Source organism: Microcaecilia unicolor, chromosome 13, assembly GCF_901765095.1.
Source record: "Microcaecilia unicolor chromosome 13, aMicUni1.1, whole genome shotgun sequence".
Taxonomy (NCBI): Eukaryota; Metazoa; Chordata; class Amphibia; order Gymnophiona; family Siphonopidae; genus Microcaecilia; species Microcaecilia unicolor.
Genome location: NC_044043.1, coordinates 59,016,066 through 59,035,392, shown reverse-complemented (window position 1 = coordinate 59,035,392; position 19,327 = coordinate 59,016,066). Strand labels below are relative to the sequence as shown.

General features: G+C 46.7%; 1 protein-coding gene across 2 annotated transcripts in view; it reads left to right on the top strand.

Annotated features, from left to right (window-relative positions):
• FAM222B (family with sequence similarity 222 member B) overlaps positions 1 to 19,327 on the top strand; it is a 92,040-nt gene that overhangs the window by 54,444 nt on the left and 18,269 nt on the right. Inside the window, exon 1 of one of the 2 annotated variants that reach the window (XM_030222605.1) lies at positions 8,603 to 8,681. The exons of the other annotated variant lie outside the window; for it this stretch is intronic. The gene's annotated coding sequence lies outside the window, so the exon portion shown is untranslated. Of the gene's footprint in view, positions 1 to 8,602; positions 8,682 to 19,327 lie in introns of those variants that run through there. 2 annotated transcript variants of the gene reach the window in all.

Below are 19,327 nucleotides of genomic sequence, written 5' to 3'. Positions count from 1 at the left end.
CTTTTCAAGGACTTCTATTTGGTGAGGAGTTAGAGAAAATTGTGAAAGGCCTGGGTGATCCAAAACCCCAGCGCTTACCCGAAGATAGGCAGAGGCATGGAGTGGTGGCTCTCGGACAGCATGCGGCGAGGAATGCCGCTGACGCTCCCCGTTTGGTGCCTAGTGGTAACAGATGCCAGCCTGAAGGGCTGGGGTGCACACTGCAAGGGGAAGCATGCCCAGGGTCTATGGACACCCGAGGAGTCGGAGTGGTCCATCAACCGCCTAGAGTTGAAAGCGGTGTTTCAGGCGCTTCTGGCCTTTCAAGTGACCCTGGAAGGATTGGCTGTCAGAGTGATGTCGGACAACACGACAACGGTGGCCTATATAAATCGACAAGGCGGAACAAGGTGCAGAGCACTAGCCGCGCAGGCCAAACTGATTTGCCACTGGGCCGAGCTGCATCTTCAGTGTCTGTCGGCAGCTCATATTGCAGGTCAGAGCAATGTGCAGGCCAATTATCTGAGCAGGCATCAGATCGATCCAGCAGAATGGAATCTGGCAGACGAAGTATTCCTGCAGATCTGTGCCAAATGGGGCAAGCCCGTGATGGATCTAATGGCGACAAGTGCCAATACCAAAGTCCCGTGCTTCTTCAGCAGACGGAGAGATCCTCGCTCGGCGGGGTTGGATGCCTTGGCTCATCCCTGGCCTCCGGGTCTACTTTATGTGTTTCCCCCATGGCCCTTGATAGGGCGCCTGCTCTTGCGGATTCGGCTGCACCCAGGAGAAGTGGTCCTCATCGCCCCGGATTGGCCAAGGAGACCTTGGTATGCAGACCTCCGACAGATGCTCCTGGAGGCTCCTCTGCCGTTACCTCTGGTACTGAACCTGTTGACTCAGGGACCGGTAGCCATGGAGGACGCCGGCCGCTTTGGTCTTACGGCATGACTATTGAGAGGGCGCAATTGAGGGATAAAGGTTATTCCAATAAAGTTATTTCCACTCTCCTGCAAGCCCGCAAGCGGTCCACTTCCGTGGCTTATGCCAGGATTTGGTGCCTGTTTGAGTCTTGGTGTGCTTCCAGAGCCATTGTTCCAATGCGGGCTCCTGTCTCGCCGATTCTGGACTTTTTGCAGGAAGGTGTACAAAAAGGCTTGGCCTATAATTCCCTGCGGGTGCAGGTGGCAGCGTTGGCCTCCCTTCGTGGTAAGGTGGAAGGCGTGTCTTTGGCTGCTCACCCAGATGTGGCACGGTTCCTTAGAGGGGTGCTTCGGCTCTGACCTCCAGTGCGAGCACCCTGTCCAGCTTGGAACCTGGGGCTAGTTTTGAAAACCCTGCAGGCATCTCCTTTTGAGCCGCTTCTGCGAGCATCGGAGAAAGACTTGACACTGAAGGCCGTTTTTCTGGTGGCCATTACCTCGGCGAGACGGGTGTCAGAGCTCCAGGCGCTGTCCTGTAGAGACCCATTTCTGCAATTTTCAGAGTCCGGAGTCACGGTTCGGACCGTGCCTTCCTTTATGCCTAAGGTGGTTTCAGCCTTTCACTTAAACCAACCTATTTTCTTGCCCTCTTTTTCAGAGGAAGAGTTTCCAGAATATTTTGGGCAGCTGCACCTTTTGGATGTGCGCAGGACTCTGCTGCAGTATCTGCGAGTTACTAACTCTTTCAGGACTTCTGATCATCTGTTTGTTTTGCTATCCGGTTCTCGCAGAGGGTCTCCAGCGTCTAAAGCCACTATTGCCCGCTGGCTCAAAGAAACTATCTTTTCAGCTTATCTGCTGGCCGGCAGGGTTCCGCCTGTAGCCTTTAAGGCACATTCTACTAGAGCGATTTCTTCCTCTTGGGCTGAAACTGGAGCACTCTCTCTTCAAGAGATATGCAGTGCAGCAACATGGGCTTCTAAGCTCTCCTTTGCCCGACATTACAGGCTGGATGTGGCTGCCAGGAGGGATGCGCGTTTTGGTGCACAAGTGCTAGCGCGTGGTGTGGCTTGTTCCCACCCTATCTAGGGATTGCTTTGTTACATCCCATACGTAATGGCTTCATCTGCTTGATGACAAGGAAGGGAAAATTAGGTTCTTAGCTTGGTAATTTTCTTTCCTTTAGTCATAGCAGATGAAGCCATGAGCCCTCCCTGTATGATTGTCTGTATGCTGTGAATCTGTTTTTCAGGTTCTGTTCTAATTTCCTGAAGTTCCTTCCTTGGGAGAAAGTTGGAAAACAATCTTCAGGATTCATGTTCAGTTTAAATTTAGGAGGATGTGTTCATTCCCTCCAGCATGTTTTTTTTTTTTTTTTGGAGGATGTGTTGATTCTCTCCAGGAGGCGCGTGTGTTCCCCTCCAGTTCTATAAATAGGAGGATGAGTTCATTCCCTCCAGTGTGTTGGGAGGATGTGTGATTCCCTCCAGGAGGCGCGTGTGTTCCCCTCCACTTATACAATAAGGAGGATGAGTTTATTCCCTCCAGGAGGATGTGCATTCCCTCCTTTATGAGTTCATGCCCTTGTGATGGGCCATCGTTCGCTGTGAGGAAAGCTCTTGTGATTCCCATGCGGTTTGCCATACTGCTTTGGAAGCTTCAAATACTGAAGAGGCAGTGGAGCTAGCGGGCCAAGAGGGCACTGTGAAAGTTTGAGTGCTCTCTATCTCCCCTGCTGGTTGATGGACATAACCCATACGTAATGGCTTCATCTGCTATGACTAAAGGAAAGAAAATTACCAAGATAAGAACCTAATTTTCCCATTTCAAACATATATAGCAAAAAAAAAGGCGATTCTGCAGTAACATTGAGAGGGACATCTATATATATAAAAGGCAACCCCAACGTTCTGAAGCCTCCACGGAAGTTGAGGCGCCCGAGATATCCGGTGTGCCCTGGAGTGTCTGCACCGCCCTCGCGTCAAAACGTCATGACGTCGAGGGCGGAGCTATTGACACTCGAGGGCCGAAACGGCCCACAGCGAACAAGGCAAGTAACTTCGAGGGACGGAGGGAGGGCGAACAAGGCAAGTAGCTTCGAGGGACGGAGGGAGGGGGCCCCTTGCTAGCACCCGTTTCATTCCGCTCAGAAACAGGCATTTTTTCCTAGTATATTAGTATTTGATAATGACATCTAGTGGCGTACTGTTTTAGCAGGCCAAGTGAGGGCAAGATGCACTAAAAAATCATTAAAGCCCTTCCCTTACCGATTCCCTTAGCGAATCGGTAAGGAACGAGCAGGTATCAAGGAATAGGAATGCAAATGAGCTGCTCGTTGTAGCTCACTAGCATTCTCTATTCCATCGTTAAACAGTCGGCCGGTCGAGCATGCGCAGAGCAGCCAAGCGTTATGCTGGCTGCTCTGTGCATGCCAAGGACGTCCTTCACTATATATATTAACGAGCTGTGCCTATGGACGTCCTTTATGGACGTCCTCCGCCTCCCCCCCCCCCCTCCCGAGATCGCTGCCACTCCCCCCTGCATTGAAATGACAGCTTCCTGCAGCCCCGGCCTCCCCGCCATCCTCCACCCTTGAGGCACTGCCCCCGCCGCTCCACCCGCCCCCCCCCCCCTCTCTGCATGCCGCCGGGCCCTCACAGCGCCTCTCACCTCCGTGTGAAGGCGCTGCAGCAAGCAACAGCTGATCGCTTCCCTTCGGACTTTCCTCCCTGGCCTGCCCTCGTCTGACATAACTTACTTACGTAAGTTACTTACATCAGACGAGGGCGGGCCAGGGAGGCAAGGAGGGAAGTCCGAAGGGAGGCGATCAGCTGCTGCCTGCTGCAGCGCCTTCACACGGAGGTGAGAGGTGCTGTGAGGGTCCGGCCTGGTGGCAGGCGGAGGGGGGAGGGGGGAGTGGCGGTGGCGACGACCTCGGGGGGGGGGGGGCAGAGGATGGCAGGGAGGCCGGGGCTGAGGGAAGCTGTCATGTCAATGCAGGAGGGAGGGGGGAGCGGCAGCGACCTCGGGAGGGGGGGGGGGGATGAGCTAAACGCACTGTGAGAGACTTCCAGGTCTCAGTTGAGTAAAGGACGTCTCTGATGAGCACTTTTTTCCCCGTTTTTTTTTTTTGTAACATTTTATAGATGTTTTTCAATCCCGTGCAGCCCCAACGACAGGTAGAAGACCTCTCGTTAGATTTTCCAGCGTTAAGGCAATTGGAAAAGGTTAGTGCATCTCATTACAATAGGGTTTCTACACAATTTGCTCATCTGCATTCCGTTTTCGTTAGCTGCTACCATCGTCGGAAAATGGCTCGGAGAAGTCTTTAGTGCATGCCAGGGTTTACTACTTGCTCATTAATGGCTCATTAAGTTTAGTGCATCTGGCTCAAAGTCTCCTATACTAACACCTACACTATCCCTCTGTCATTTACAAGTGTCCTCTGCTTAGGAGAACTCGCAGGCACCTGAGTTGTTTGGAGAATTTTCATCTCTGATACGTTTAATGCCTGTTTTGGCACATTGAACTAGACATTTAGCAGAGTTACAGAGTGGTTTGCACTGGACAGAACCACGAAAACTGTATGCCCACAAATAATTATGAGCTGTTTTATTTACAGAATGTATGTAAGAACAGGCTTTGGGCCAGTGCAGACTTCATTCAGATTAGGGCTTTAGTTCAGCTATTCAATTAACTCTTTGCTGTAGTTAGCAGTGATAATTTATTTACAGAAAATTGACATACGCATAATTCATTTGAACTTCTGCCACTGTCCTTTTGGGCCTCCAGTTCAGTTAGAATCTAGATTGTGATCTGATGCTATCATCCTTCATTCATGTTTGTTAGGGGATTTAGGCAAGATGGGGTGCTTGGCCTCTGACAAAAAGTGGAGTCTACTTTAATCTATGAGAGTTGGACAGAAGAGTCCTGCAACTCGTCCATAGACATGGCTGCTTCAGATAGAGGAGGGCCCAATGACCTCACCTCAGCCAACTCTCCCATGCATCTCCTCTTAACAGCATGATTGGAGGACAGAGGCTGAGAAGCCTGTTCTCTCCCCCTCCCCGGCCCCCAAAAGCTGGGGCAGCTGCAGAGGGGGCTGGGCCTGCTGATGGGTCCCCTTCAACTTTTGTAGGCTTTGTTCAATAACAAACTCCAGAGTAAAAGGCTCTACTGTTGCAGAAGCTGCAGACCCACTGCCCTCGTGTGAAATTTCAGAGGCCCCCCCCCCCCCCCACAATGAGGAGCGCTGCAAATCCAACCTGGAGAGGGAGCCCAGAGCCAACAACAGCTGACTTGGCAGGACCACAGCAACATCGAGAGAAGAATGTGCCAGGAAATTTCCCACGACATCTGTGAAGGTGTATAGCAAAAGCAGATAAGGGGCGCTAGGGGGGAAAAGGGGTCCCCTGGAGTGGGGGAGGGACCTGGTATGCCCTCTAAAGTTGTCACAGCCAGTATACCCCCTACGCTCAACTGAGCTAAGAAACCTAGTACAGGTTCCCCCTTCCAGAAGAATCCAAGAGCTGGGGAGAGCCCGTCCACCGCCTGCTGGAGATAGACGTACTGACTGTCTGGAGAGCTGGCTGTCCTATAACATGGAGTTCAGTATAGTGTTCTCTGTCTCCACCTGCTGGTAGATGGCACAACCCACAAGTCTCTTGATTCATCTGCTGCTGCTGAAGGAAAGAAAATTATCAGGAAAGACATAGTTTTACCTTAACCCTACTCTGTTTTTATCAGTGAAGGAATATAAATAATGGAATATCATGGGGATCTTCACTGGGGCTGACATTTTTTTAACATATTTATAAATGATCTGGAAATAGGAATGATGAGGTGATAAGTTAAATCACCTGTGGATTGTGAGAAATCAAAGGAGGACCTTGGGAGACAAAACTGATTCTCCAATGACAGATTAAATTTAATGTGGACGTGTGTAAAGTGATGTGCATAGAGAAGAATAACCCAAATTGATACTCAGTGCTAGGTTCCACATTAGCAGTCACCACCAAGGAAAATGATCCAGATGCCCTTGTGGACAACACATTGAAATCTTCCGCTCAGTATATAGTGATGGGCAAAAAATTCAAACAATATGTTAGGAATTTATTAGGAAAGGAATAGAGAATGAAACATAATGGCCTCTGTTTCACTCTGTGGTGTGACCATATCTTGAGTTATTGTATATAGTTCTGGTCATTTAAAAAAAAGAGATAGCAGAATTAGAAAAGATAACAAAGGAGGGTGATGAAAATGATGAAGGGAATGGAACTTCTCTTTATGAGGAAAGGTTAAGGAAGTTGAGGCTGTTCAAGTTTGGAGACTGGACAGCTGAGGAGATATCTTGAGTGGAATGGGTAAATGAGAATCCGTTCTTATTCAAAAAATACAACAGAAGGGGATATGCCATTGAGTTACTAAGTACTACATTTAAAATCGAAGAAAATATTTTTTTCTTTACTTAACGCATAGTTAAGCTCCAGAATGTTTTGCTAGAAGATGTGGTAAAAGCATCAAGTGTAGCTGGTTTTTAAACATTGGACAAATTCCTGGAGGAAAAATCCATAAACTGTTATTAAGATAGTCCTCAGGAAGCGTGAATCTTACTACTTTTTGGGACTTTACCAGATGGATTGACCTGCTAGAAACAAGATGCTGGCCTAGATGAACATTTGATCTGACCCAGTATGGCAGCTCCTGTGACAACAAGAAGAGGTTCTTTTTGGATTAAAGTTTGTAAGTAATTGTGTAAAGCAAATGCACACGCTGCCCAATTTAATTGTAATGCATTTTTATTTTTAATTTAACCATTTTAAATTAAGCAAATGTATTGTAGAGAAATGGTTTGAGAGCAGTATCCTAGTTAAGACTGAGAGGTAGAAATTCTGAATGAATCAGTTTTAAGAATGTGGGTACAGAACATGGAAATTCAGAAGGCAGATGGGTGTAGGCATTGCTCTCACAATTAAAGATGGTGTTTACTTTGTTTTTAAACAGGGTAGTTTTAGCTTCCTGTATAAAGTATGCTCATAATGGTCTCTTAATCACTAGATCAAGTACTGGACATCTGTTGCACTTTTTCTTTTTTGCATAGTCTCCTGAGTTCTTTGGTGGGGGGAAGAGGGGAAACACATGTCTAAAGATAATTGTCTCATTCTTAGGACACCTTGCACAAGTGCTGCAGACTGTTGTGTTGCACGTGACTGGAAGTGACATGCTTTTATTTCTCTGATGCTGGAATGGAGCTGAGTCCTAGAGCCTTCCAAGTCTCTGTGTACTCTTGTAAATAATTATGAGGTTAAACCTCAGGAAGCCTGGGAGAGATGCCAGTGATGATGTCCTGGACTTGTATAGAGTGAGCAAGCAGCAGAATAAAGTGCCATAAACACAGGAAATGGTATTTCCTAAGACACAGCAGATCATACTTTAGTAAAATCATGTTTCCAATGTACTTGATCTCCCCTGCTTCCCCAGATGTGTACTGAAAATACCGTTTTATTCTTTTTTTTCTCTCTTTCTCTCTCTCTCTCTCTAGATACATACAATAAAAATATATAAAATAGGCAAACTTGTATGGTTCACGTTTGTAGATCTTGGGCAGGCAGCTAGTGTGCTTGAGATATTGTGGCCCAGTGCAGGGATGGCAAGTGCAGCAGCAGTCTATTGGAGAGAAGTAGCTTTCTTTTTTGTTGTTTTTTTTGTGTGTGTGTGCGCCTTCCTGCATGTGGGTGAGTGCTAAGGGGAATTTTGTTCCAATTTCTCACCCTTTCCCCCCCTCCCGTAGCGTTTTTGGCACGTTAATTTCCTTTCTTTTTCATAGCCTGTGGCCATTTTGGTCTTGGGCTTCCCGCCCAGTTCTCCTTTTCCTTGAGAGAGCATTTTATTTTGCCTCTCTCCACCATTGAGTGGTTTGATTTTGCTGTGGCTCTTTCCCATGATGTTCCAGAAGCATGCCAGTGGTTTAAGAAGTGCTTCCGCTACAATAGGATCGTGTCTGACTGATCCATATGACATGTGCCTAAACTGTTTTGGGCGAGATCATGGCTCTCTAATATGTCTCTTTGTGCTTAATGCAGAAGAGAATGCAGAAGTCTAGAAAGGTGGTGCACAAGAGACTTTTTGGTACCCAGAAGTCTGATTCATCGCCATCGGTCCCCATGGCTTCCAGAGCTGCACCGGATACTGACGACATATCAACATTGAGGAGGTCTGCGCCTGCCTTGACATCAAGCGTTGGTAGCAGGCCTGTGGACTGAGCATCTTCTGATCTAACACTGAGGAAGTGCATGGATTCCGCATCTTCCTCCTTTGTATTGAGGGGCTCCAGTGCAGGGTACCAAGTGAAGATGAAGCATCGGCATCAGTCCTCCTTGACACATGGTGCCAGGAGCTCCAGGGCTTCAGTATTGCCAGCACCAGCGAAGCATTGGCGCAGATAGTCACACACCTCTGTGGTAATGGCGCCAACCTGCCCATCTCCCCAAAGCCGTGACATCACACTTGATTCAACACAGACAACTTCTCAAGCTGTGCCTGTACAGCCTTTGCCTTTTCTAATGCCTGCCCTCTAGAAACATCTCTGGGCCATGCTCCAAAAGGAGCTGGGGTACATCGAGGGCGTTTGCACCAACTCTGGACATGCTCCAGCCCATCTTGGAGGCCCATGCTTTGTCTGTTAGGTGGTTGTCAATGTTGGTGTCTCGCCAGGCGGCTTCACACTACCAGTGCTGAAACCCTCCACTGCTGGAATGTTGGCTTCTTATTAGAGAAAAGGTAGAGAACATACATAAATTTTATCTTGTCAGCTGAAACATGATTTGACATGATGTCTATAGGAGATGTTGATATTCCAGCAGACAGACTGTGGACCAAATTCTCCCTATTTTAGAGAAAGATCTAGTGAGGGTATTTAGAAGGTATAGGTGCTCATTTTCAAAGCACATAGACTTACAAAGTTACATAGGTTACTATATGCTTTGAAAATGAGCCTCGTAATACATCATATTTCATTTTGGATGCTTGTGCCCCGTACTTGTTAAAAGGTATCTGAGGCTTTCTTTATATGCTTAAGGATTGGTTGAATACTCATTTTTCTTATGGTTCTTTTCCTATTAATGGGGGTGACAAAGTATTAACACCTATTCTAAAAAATGCAAAAACCAGTTCTAATGATGTAAATTATAGCTCTGTAGCCTCCATTCCCCTTTTCACTAAGGTAATGGAGGGGTTGGTAGCAGACCAACTGGTAGATTATTTGGAAAAAATGTAATGTCTTGCTTTTTTCACTATCTCCCTTTTGCAGGTATTATAGTACAGAAGGAAGATCTCGATTTAGAAAAGATTATAAAGCCATCCTAATGCAATTTGATTTATCAAGCACTTTTGATCTGGTGGAACCATGAACCTTTGCTATAAACGAGATTGGCATCAAGAGTAATGTTGTTCACTGGTTTTAGCGGCTTTTTGACTTGCAGCTCTTAGAGTGGAATTTTGTGATTCCCTGTTGCAGATTCTTAGAAAGTCTGATGTGGGGTCCCACAGGGATCCCCACTATCGCCAACCCTATTTAATTTACTTGTGAGCTCTTTAGGCAAGGTTCTTGCAAAAGCTGACTTGCAGGTCTTATAAAGTAGAATTTTGTGATTCCCTGTCAGATTCTTGGAAAGCCTGATGGGGGGTCCTAGGGATCCCCACTATCTTCACCCTATTTAACATACTTGTGAGTTCTTTAGGCAAGGTTCTTGCAAAAGCTGGGTATAAAGTCTATATCTATGCAGATGACATTAGTTTTACTTCCTACAGTACAATCATTAGAAGTAGTGTCGGCCAAAATAAATGATTACATTTGCTGGGTAAATGGATCAGTGGTCATTTTTGAAATTAAATAAGGAGAAAACTAAATTCTTATTCATTGGACAGCCTGATAATAATTGGAATTATAACATGTTAAGGTTAGGAAGCTCTTCTTTTAAATTTGAGTCAGGTCTAAAAACATTGGGAGTTCTTTTAAATAACAATCCAACTCCAGAATTACAGGTAAATGCATTGATCGAAAATACTTCTCTGTTATTGAGGACATTACGAATATTCAGGAACTATCTTGATCTGTCAGTTTTCTGATTAGCTATACAAAGTCTATTGCTATCCCAATTGGATTACTGTAATGTAGTCTCTATAGATTCACTAAAAATCAACTATTAGGGTGTGGAAAAATTCACTTGAACAATATATAATACCACTATACAGCCTTTTCCACTGAATAATCCTGAAAATGATACAAAAAATCAGTGTTTCTACTATGTATAATTCAAATTTATTAAGGAGGAAAAAAGAGCCTCACAGAGCTCCTAGACTATACAGCTGTCTATTGGAGCTAAAATGGATACTTTTCTTATCCTCTGTTCATCATTGGCTCAAAAAAACCTCCACAATATCATGCTGCTCACTAATGCATTTAAACAATTTGTGAAAATAACCGTAGTGACAATATTCTCTACTGGCTCCTCATTTTATCAAATTTTTGTTCTTTTTGTTCTATATAAAGCCTTCGCAAATCAGCTTAGTTCAAAAGAGCACTTACCTTTCACACTAGAGGACTTTAAATTCATTTCTTATGTCGCTCCAAGCCAACGATGGCCAGCGTTTCAAAAAAACTGCTCCAGGGTCTTGGTAGCGCTTATCCTTTGAAACACTCAATCGATGAGAATATCCGGTCAAGCTGCACAGAACCAGAATCACTGGAAAAAGCCTCAGAACAGCCACGCAGTAAAAGCGCGCTCTTTGGGGTTTTTTGGGGTTTTTTTTTTTACGCTGTGAGGAAAGTTGGAGGCAGGCAGCAACAGAGGGACTCCGGGAGGCGGGGGGGAATGGGTAAGACAGGGAAAGGGCGAACCTATATGCCTTTAAAGTGGGCACCACCAGCCACAACACCCCTGCTCAGCTGGCAAAGCACAGGAGCCACCCCAAGCAGTCTGAAATCCAGGAGCTGATCAAGCTACGTCCACACCTGCTGGGAGATAGGGAATTACTGAAGGCAGTTGGGGCTAGCCGTCCTAGCGGCACTATGGTCTTTCAGTGTTCTCTATCTCCACCTGCTGGTAGGCGGATACAATCCATCAGTTAATGGATTCCTCTGCTGATGATGACAAGGAAACTATCAATTGAAGAGTCTAAAAATTAGTTAAGTTAAACGTACCCCCTCTAAATTAGAGAGTCAAAATCTCTTTCATCAGTATTCATTGCCTGGATCGTAGAGGGACAATGAGCAATTTTTATACATTACCTTATGACAGAGCTAGCACTTTAATATACTTCGAAAATAAAATTTCAGCCGAAAGTAACTTTGTACAAGGAAAAACTTAGATTCATGGCTCGTCATGAACTTTCAGTCCTGGTCACCACACTCCAAATATCTTTAACAGAAATTTCATGGAAACTTTCAATCCTGGTTACCACATTCCAAATATCTTTAAGAGAAATTTAAAACTATTTAAACCAGATGATTCTCCAATAAGAACAGGTCTAGGCAACAGAACTTGATTTTCACCCCTCAGGACATCAGATGGCACATATACGGACGATGGCTGCTGAAGGAGTTAAGCGCTGCTCCCGTTGTGGTAAACGCAGATCAGCAGCGGGGCTGTGTAAAACGTGCTCCTTAGACGCTCACGCTAGTTTGTGCATGCCGAGCGATGTTTCTTCCCGCTCGGAGCTGGCAGCGGGCGCCATTTTGGAAGCGCCGCATGCCTCAACCCTCACGGTTGAGGAGGAGTCTGAGTGCAGGGGGACGCCTCGTGTAGAGGCTGCCAGAGGAGCTCCTACATCCGTTTCTCCTAGTTCGGTGGCAGAGGGTCAGGGTGATCTTTTCTCCCCTGAGTTTGTGCTTTTAATGCATAAGGCTTTTATGCTGAAAAGAGCTCTGCCGCAGGTGTCTGACACTGCGTTGCCTCCTGGCTTCCCTCCGGGTGTTGATGCCCCGGGGATGACTTCAGAGGTTATTTCCTCCCCCGAACATAGGTAAATTCCCCGTCTGAAAGTGGCACATATCCCCCTCCCCCCCCCCCCCCCCCCCCCCCCCCCCCCCCCGGGTGGTTGGGCTGTGGAGAGTCTGAGGGTTCTGCAGACCCTCAGGGACGGATGATCCAGAGTAGGGTGCCTGTTTGCCACTGGATTTGGATGATCCCAATGTAGTCCGGATTTTCCACCGCGATGAGCTGCCAGCTTTCATTACTGACACCTTGCAGGCCCTCTCGATTGATGATCCTAATGAAGCCTCCTCTGTTAATCTTAGGATGGCGAGTACTAAGAAGCCTACTCTGGCCTTTCCTGTGCATGACTCTATCCAAGAGCTTATTTCTGCTCAATGGTCTGACCCCGATGGGCCTTTGAAAGTGGCCAGGGCTATGGGTCAACCTAAAGTGGGATGCATGGTCACGGCGGTGACTAAAAAGACCACTCTCCCAGTAGAGGGAGGAGTCGCTTTGAAAGACATGCAGGACCGGTGAGAAATTGCGGGCCTTGCCTTGAGGGCATCTATTTGCAGTTCCTATGCAGCCCGGGGATGTCTTTCCGGGCTTCAGCAGGCGGTGGAACAGCCCGCCGATGGTGCAGGCCCCCTTTGAGGTTGCCATAGGATGGAGTCGGCCCTGTCATTTTTGGCTGACGCCCTGTATGATCTGGTCAGCGCTTCGGCTAAACAGATGTCTGTGGAGGTGTCCACTCGCCGCCTTCTTTGGCTGCGGCATTGGGCGGCTGACATGGCTTCTAAGCAAAGACTGGTGAGGCTACCCTTCCGGGGCCTCCTGTTATTTGGAGAGGAATTGAAGAAGATTGTGAAAGACCTGGGGGAATCTAAACCCCAGAGGTTACCTGAGGATAGGCCAAGGCCTTCTTCCAAGGGTTCTGTGTTTCCCTCCTCTTCCAGACCTCGCTTCCATGAAGCTCGAAGGTATCGCCTGGGGCGCTCTGCTGGGTTTTCTCAACGTGCCCGTTTTCAACAGAGGAACTCCTTTCGCTCAGACAAACGTTCTGCAGGGGCCGGTTCAAGGCCAGGAGTTCAGGGGCGTCCTCCACAATGATGGGATGCTGGTCCACTCCTCCTCGCCTGCAATAAGAGGACATCTTTCCCTCTTTCTAGAGGAGTGGACCAAGATTACCTCAGATCAGTGGGTCCTGGACCTGATCAGAGAAAGTTACCAACTGGAATTCGGTGCCCCGGTGAGAGACATGTTTGTAGAGTCCTGATGCGGCACTGCTGTAAAACGGGCGGCAGTAGAAGAGACCTTACAAGTCTTGCTGCACCTCGGATCGGTGATCCCGGTGCCTCCCGCCGAACGTGTCTGCGGCCGCTATTTCATTAATTTTGTCGTGCCTCGAAAAGACGGGTCTTTCAGGCCGATCCTCTACTTACGAAGAGTAAACAAGGCTTTCAGAGTACGACATTTCCGCATGGAAACCCTGCGGTCCGTCATTGCGGCGGTACAGCCAGGAGAGTTTCTCACGTCTCTGGACCTAAAAGAAGCTTATTTGCACATTCCTATCTGGCCTCCACACCAGCGGTTCCTTCGCTTTGCAGTGTTGGGAAAGCATTTCCAGTTTCAGGCCTTGCCTTTCGGCCTAGCCACAGCTCCCCGTACTTTTCCAAGGTAATGGTGGTAGTAGCTGCCTGTCTCAGGCGAGAGGGTATCAGAGTTCACCCTTATCTGGACGACTGGCTCATCAGAGCGGACTCGGCAACCGAGAGTCGTCTTCCTTCACCCATGATCTCTTCATCTCCCATTCCCTTCAACTGCTCGCCCTAACTGAAACCTGGCTCACCCCTGATGACTCTGTCTCAGTCGCAGCCCTATGCCATGGAGGTTATCTTTTCTCCCATTCTGCCCGCCCAGTTGGCCGTGGTGGCAGCGTCGGGTTACTACTTTCGCCCTCCTGCAGTTTTCAACCTCTCCTCCTACCACAGTCTCACTGCTTCTCATCCTTTGAAGTTCACTCCATCCGTCTATTCTACCTGCTGCCACTCAGAGTTGCAGTCATTTACCGCCCCCCTGATAAGTCCCTTTCTTCCTTCCTAACCGACTTCGATGCCTGGCTCTCTGTTTTTCTTGAGCCCTCATCTCCATCCCTCATTCTTGGACACTTTAACATACACACTGATAACCCATCCGACTCATACGCTTCTCAGTTCCTCACTCTAACCTCCTCCTTCAACCTCCAACTGAGCTCCACCACCCCTACTCACCATTCTGGCCACTGTCTTGACCTCGTCCTCTCCTCTACCTGCTCACCCTCCAATTTCTGCGCCTCAGCTCTTCCTCTCTCTGACCATCACCTGATCACCTTCACACTTCATCACCCTCCACCTCAGTCCCGCCCAACACTAACCACTACTTCCAGGAATCTCCAGGCTGTCGACCCTCCCACCTTATCCTCCAGAATCTCTGCTCTCCTCCCTTCCATCATGTCCTCCGAGTCTGTTGACAAGGCTGTCTCCACTTACAATGCCACTCTCTCCTCTGCTCTGGACGCCCTTGCACCATCCATCTCCCATCCCACAAGGCATACTAATCCCCAGCCCTGGCTAACCCCTTGCACCCGATACCTTCGCTCCTGCACCCGATTGGCTGAACACCTCTGGAGGAAATCTCGCACCCTTACTGATTTCATTCACTACAAATTCATGCTATCCTTCTTCCAGTCCTCCCTATTCCTCGCCAAACAGGACTATTACACCCAATTGACTAATTCCCTCAGCCCTAACCCTCGTCATCTCTTCGCCACCCTTAACTCTCTCCTCAAAGTGCCCTCCGCTCCCCCCCCCCCCTCACTCTCCCCTCAATCACTGGCTGACTACTTCCGCGACAAGGTGCAGAAGATCAACCTCGAATTCACCACCAAACCATCTCCTCCTCTTCATCCTATAACCCACTCCCTCAACCAACCAACCCAGGCCTCCTCCTCCTCTTTTCCTGACATCACCGAACAGGAAACCGCCCATCTTCTTTCCTCCTCGAAATGCACCACCTGTTCATCAGACCCATCCCCACCAACTTACTTAGCACCATTGCTCCTACTATCACCCCCACCATCTGTCATATCCTCAACCTCTCTCTCTCCACTGCAACTGTCCCTGACATCTTCAAGCATGCGGTAGTCACACCACTCCTCAAAAAACCATCACTTGACTCTACCTGTCCCTCCAACTACCGCCCCATTTCCCTCCTACCCTTCCTCTCCAAGATACTTGAACGCGCCGTGCACAGCCGTTGCCTTGATTTTCTCTCCTCTCATGCCATCCTCGATCCGCTTCAATCCAGCTTTCGCCCGCTACACTCGACAAACGGCACTATCTAAAGTCTGCAATGACCTGTTCCTTGCCAAATCCAAAGGTCACTACTCCATCCTCATCCTTCTTGACCTATCCGCCGCTTTTGACACTGTCAATCACAATTTACTGCTTGCCACACTATCCTCATTTGGGTTCCAGGGCTCTGTCCTCTCCTGGGTCTCCTCTTATTTCTCCCACCGTACCTTCAGAGTACATTTTCATGGCTCTTCCTCCACCCCCATCCACCCCCATCCCGTTGTCTGATGGAGTTCCTCAGGGATCTGTCCTTGGACCCCATCTTTTTTCAATCTACACCTCTTCCCTGGGCTCCCTGATCTCATCTCATGGTTTCCACTATCATCTTTATGCTGACGACACCCAGCTTTATCTCTCCACACCACACATCACTGCGGAAACCCAGGCCAAAGTATCGGCCTGCTTATCCGACATTGCTACCTGGATGTCCAACCGCCACCTGAAACTGAACATGGCCAAGACCGAGCTTATTGTCTTCCCACCCAAACCCACTTCTCCTCTCCCTTCACTCTCTATCTCAGTTGATAACACCCTCATCGTCCCCGTCTCGTCTGCCCGCAGCCTCGGAGTCATCTTCGACTCCTCCCTCTCCTTCTCTGCGCATATCCAGCAGATAGCCAAGACCTGTCGCTTCTTCCTCCTATAACATTAGCAAAATTCGCCCTTTGCTCTCTGAGCACACCACCCGAACTCTCATCCACTGTCTCATTACCTCTCGCCTTGACTACTGCAACCTACTCCTCACTGGCCTCCCACTTTGCCATCTATCCCCCCACTACAGTCCGTTCAGAACTCTGCTGCACGTCTTATCTTCCGCCTGGACCGATATAATCATATCACCCCTCTCCTCAAATCACTTCACTGGCTTCCGATCAGGTACCACATACAGTTCAAGCTTCTGCTACTAACCTACAAATGCACTCGATCTGCAGCCCCTCCTTACCTCTCTACCCTCATCTCCCCTTACGTTCCTACCCATAACCTCCACTCTCAAGACAAATCCCTCCTTTCAGTACCCTTCTCCACCACCGCCAACTCCAGGCTCCGCCCTTTCTGCCTCGCCTCATCCCATGCTTGGAATAAACTCCATGAGCCCATACGCCAGGTCCCCTCCCTGCCCATCTTCAAATCCTTGCTCAAAGCCCACCTCTTCAATGTCGCCTTCGGCACCTAACCACTATACCTCTATTCAAGAAATCTAGACTGCCCCAACTTGACATTTCGTCCTTTAGATTGTAAGCTCCTTTGAGCAGGGACTGTCCTTTTTGTTAAACTGTACAGCGCTGCGTAACCCTAGTAGCGCTCTAGAAATGTTAAGTAGTAGTAGTATGTGTTCCCTCCTTGGCCCTAGATAGGACAAGTCCTAGGTAATTTTCTTTCCTTTAGTCACAGCAGATGAATCCATGATCCCTCCATGTCTGACTTTGTTTTTTGTTCAGATCTTTCATGCAGATATAAATCTCATTGGGAGAAGTTGGAAAACAGTTATCAGAATTTCTACATGATGTTCTTCTACAGGAGGTTGAGATCGTCCCTCCTTTGACGCTCCTGTTATGGGGCAATTGTTCGCTGTGAGGAAAGTTTATGTTATTATACCTTTATGGTTCACTCTGCTTTGGAAATCTCAAATACTGAAGGCAGTTGGGGCTTGCTGTCCTAGAGGCACTATGGTCTTTCAGTGTTCTCTATCTCCACCTGCTGGTAGGCGGATACAACCCATCAGTTAATAGATTTCATCTGCTGTGACTAAAGGAAAGAAAATTACCAAGGTAAGAACCTAATTTTGCCATTCCTTCTAGCGCTGCCTCCTCATCACTTTTCAGCAGAGAAGGATAAAATATAGGTGTTGAAGAGTTATTTCAAAAAATTTCCTCTCTTGTGGCCAAGAAATCCAGATGTGGCACATGCCACACCGCTGAGAAGAACACAGTTTTCTAGATTTGAAATATAAAGTTCTTCAGTTAGTAGAAACTTTTCTTTTTAGTCTCCCCTGTAAATTTCTTGGCAATGGAAGCATTTTGGGTTGTTTTTTTTGTTTTTTTAACCTTTCTCAGAGGACTGTTGTTGTTGTTGTTGTTGTTGTTGTTAGCAAAAACTACCTTATATATTTTTTAAGAGCATAGGAAATACAGATGTACCACCAGATAGCTAGATTTATTTTGAATCTTGTTGATATCTTTTTTTTTTTTTTTTTTTAATTGCTTTGTATTACTTTCTTGTTCCTCATAATGGGGGCTTAGTACAGTATACCAAATTACCCAGATAATTTTCTGTTTAGTTTGGAATTTAATATTAAAATTTAATTTAAAAAAGTACCACTTTCAGTACTACTCCCTATCATTGGGTTTAATTTCTGGAAGAACTGGAATGCTTCATATTTCCAAATTCTGAAGGTGGTCAGTCTTTGCACTAGCCAATTATGATTTCTTTTTACCTTGAGTGCTAAATATCATTTCACATTTGCTTTTCACATGGTTAGCATTTAACATTTGGAAAGAAATAGCCTTTTTTGATCTCAGGAGTCAATGGGGAGTTGATTATCTGTAGAATTCCTCTCAGATTGTTCAAGCTATGCTCTTTGGATCTGTGCCCTCCCAGGCTTCCATGGCATGCACACTGGACATATGACTGTACTGACTAGTTATGATAAAAAAGTGAGACATTTGTGAAGCTGTTTGTACCTTTGATGGAGGTCTGTTAAATCTCTGCACTACAGATCTGTTTCTTACTTTAAATCTGTTAATAATGCCAGGATATGTTGAGGAGGATACAAAATAGCTTTATGGAAATGTTTTTCTCTGCTCCCTTTTCAACAAACACTGTTGTCATTTTGCTTTCCTAAAATGGAAATATAAAAAGGTCACAGTTGTTGCTTGCTAAAATTCTTGACATGGCCCTGACATCTCTACCATGACATGCCAAATTCTGCTTAGAGTTTCACATGTGAGATGAGAGAGAATGATAGCACAGGTAAATTTGGAGGGTATTTATACTTCCAAATTCTCGCTCTTAGTTATGTATTGAATTTGTGAAAATTGAGCTCTGGAGAGCAGGATGGAGTATATTGCTGGGGGGAGGGTTTGGGTTTGGTAAATAGTAATAGTTGTCTAAGTACCTGAATCAGTTGGGATCTCTGTGAAGTTACCCTTTCAACTCTTAAGTGTCCCCTAGTCCTAGTTCCAACAGACTGCAAGAAATTGGAGAAATTAGTTTGATTTTTTTTTTTTCACTCAGTGAATTATCTGTGGAATTTTCCATAAGATGTGGTTAAGGCAGCTAACTAGGTTTAAAAGTGTTTCGGCCAGGTTCCAAGAGAAGAAAAAAATCTATGAATGATCCTCGCCAGATAGAACCCCCCCCCCCCCCCACACACACACACACTTATCCATGGAAATGAGCAACAAGGAATAGGTTTAATCTTTGGACCTGCCAGGTACTCCTAGCGGTCCAGATTGAAGATAGGACCCACATGGCATATCTATGTTCTTGTCACCCTCATAAACTGGTAATACTAAAGCAAGCTTCTATTTAGTGGGGTGAGGAAGTTGCTGGGTAGATATTCCCTGTTGAAGTAACCGTATCAAAATGTTTGTGTGTGTTTATATTTGGTCATTTTACTGTTGTTATGCTGTTAACAAAATCGTAAGTTTTATGTTAAACTGTAACTGCTACATCGCCTTGGGTGAATCTCTTCATAAAGGCGGTTAATAAATCCCAAGCAATAAACTAAATATGTCATAAAGACACCTCTCTAACATAGTACGTCAAAATGGTAGTTTTATGTGGTTTTCTTTTGACACATCACAGCACAGGTGATGCCATCATAGTGGTTTATAGAGAAATGACTGTTAAAAGCAGGTTGTCTCTATGAACTCCTGAAATACTCTCCATGATGCATGTGTTGGAACCAGTTGCATGAAATGAAACGAAGGCTTCACAGCATGGAGCTGTGACCAGCGGTGTAGGCGTCCTTCAGCTTAGAACTGTATTTTGAGCATGTACATATTTACATGATCTGCATCTCCTCTATTTGGTGTTTTTAGAATAAGCAGCCTTCAAC